Source organism: Chlorocebus sabaeus, chromosome 10 (genome assembly GCF_047675955.1).
Source record: "Chlorocebus sabaeus isolate Y175 chromosome 10, mChlSab1.0.hap1, whole genome shotgun sequence".
Lineage (NCBI taxonomy): Eukaryota > Metazoa > Chordata > Mammalia > Primates > Cercopithecidae > Chlorocebus > Chlorocebus sabaeus.
In genome coordinates, this window is record NC_132913.1 from 17,574,944 (window position 1) to 17,577,223 (window position 2,280).

The 2,280-nt window shown below is 42.6% G+C and overlaps 1 non-coding gene across 1 annotated transcript; it reads left to right on the plus strand.

Annotated features, from left to right (window-relative positions):
* The first annotated feature begins 1,817 nt into the window (after positions 1 to 1,817).
* LOC119620611 (small nucleolar RNA U3) lies at positions 1,818 to 2,033 on the plus strand. Its single transcript, XR_005237098.1, has one exon. It is a non-coding gene; the product is annotated as a small nucleolar RNA U3 (small nucleolar RNA).
* Positions 2,034 to 2,280: the final 247 nt, after the last annotated feature.

Genomic DNA, 2,280 nt, shown 5'->3' on the forward strand with positions numbered 1-2,280 from the left:
CACACTTCTCCATGAAGGCGAATTCCCAAACTGAAACCACTTGCAAAGGTTCATAGCAAAGCTGCTCAAGTTAATTTTGCTTTTTCTCATTCAGTGAGACTCCAAAAGGTTCGTTAGAGTATTAGGCGTAGGGAAAGGATTAATAAAAAATAAGTGGGTCAGAAACATTGATAGGCGCCTAGACCCCTCATGTGTTATTTTATTCTTTAAATGCAGAAGACAGCCCTGTGAGATGGGTTTAGCAATCTACATGTCACAGAGAAGGAGCACGAGGTTCAGAGACGCTGAGTGATGTGCCCACAGACTCTCAGCGAGCATAGAAAGCTGGGGGTTTAGCCTCCAGGTTCTGTGTTCTCAACACTGTCCCAGGTGTTCTCCTGACAGATACATTGACGTCCTCATGTTTATATCTGCAGCTGAAAACTTGTCTTCTAGAAACCCAGGGACCGTGGCATCCTCACTGCTGCCTGGAAAACAATAAGATTGAAATCCTGGGCAAAGTGTAAGTGTGAGTTCAGGAAGTCTAGGAAGACCCACTTGCCCTCAGCTCAAAATATGCCTCACCTATGTCCAAGCTGCTGCCTGACACTCCTCCAGCCAAGGTTAAAGCTTTTATGAATTTAAATGCTAACTGATTGTATCTAGGCTCACTCACAAATTACTCCTGAAGCTATTTTGATTTTTGTTTGTTTGTTTGTTTGCTATTTCACTGCTTGTTCGCCTGTCACAGGCTTTTGCATGTCATCCTAGAGCGTAAGCTGTTGAGGACAGAACCATGTCCTGCACACCTGGCATAGCGTTCTTCCCCACCTGTCAGTCTTAAACACTTGTTGACTGATTATTGTATAAAGTACAAGACACACATCTCATGTGTTTGCAGAAGTGTACTGTGGAGAAAGTAGGGGCCTTGGGAAGCACAGTCACCTCAGCTTCCATCTTAATTTGGCTACTTATCACTTATTGGATCTTCCACCAGTGTCTTCCTCTCCTGAGCCCCCATTTTCTTTTATTATTATTATTATTTAAAATTTTTTTTATCTCCCTAGGTTTTTGGGGAACAGGTGGCATTTGGTTACATGAGTAAGTTCTTTGGTGGTGATATGTGAGATTTTGGTGCACCCCTCACCCAAGCAATATACACTGAACCCAATTAGTAGTCTTTTATCTCTCACCCCCTGCCCACCCTTTCCCCCTGAGTCCCCAAAGTCCATTGTGTCATTCTTATTCTCATAGCTTAGCTCCCACTTATGAGTGAGAACATACGATATTTGGTTTTTCATTCCTAGGTTACTTCACTTAGAATAATAGTCTCCAATCCCATCCAGGTTGCTGCAAATGCCATTAATTCATTCCTTTTTATGGCTGAGTAGTATTCCATTGGATGGATATATATACATATATATATATCAGAGTTTATTTATCCACTCATTGATTGATGGGCATTTGTGTTGGTTCCACATTTTTGCAATTGTATGCTGCTCTAAACATGTGTGATCAAGTATCTTTTTTGTATAATGACTTCTTTTCCTCTGGGTAGATACCAAGTAGTGGGATTGCTGGATCAAACGGTAGTTCTACTTTTAGGTCTTTAAGGAATCTCCACGGTCTTTTCCATAGTGGCTGTACTAGTTTACATTCCCACCATCAGTGTAGACGTGTTCCCTTTTTTATGGCATCCACGCCAACAGCCATTAACTTTTTTAGTTTTTAATTATGGCCATTCTTGCAGGAGTAAGCTGGTATCACATTGTGGTTTTCACATCTGTAAAATGGGAAGACAACACCTGTCCACTGGTTTATTAAGAGGAATGAATTGCAAGACTGTACTTTCAGGGATTATTTCTATAGTTTGCTGCTAGAGAAGTTTCTCTGAACAGGTAGAGCCCCGGAAACCACCGGGTGGAGGCACAGCATCCTCTCCTAAGGTGAAGCCGGCTCTTGGTGTTGCTTCACTGCAACTACCTTTTGCCATGGATGATTGTCCTTCTCCTCCTCTGGCAGAGGGAGAGGGAGAGGATGTAAGTCTGAGCGGTATCTCAAAAAAAAAAAAAGTGGGGAGATAAGTTGGGAATCTGAGTGGTATTTCCAAAAAAAAATGTGGGGAGATAAGTTGGGAATCTTATTGGCATCTCAAAAAAAAAGTGGGGAGATAAGTTGGGAATGTTTGTAAAAAGCCTGGCACAGTGTCTCACCTTTCTGGTCAGAGTCAGAACCAGAATGAGCGCCCCTTGATTATGGCCACCGCTCTACGGCCACTGCTTTAGCTGACTGGGACAGCCT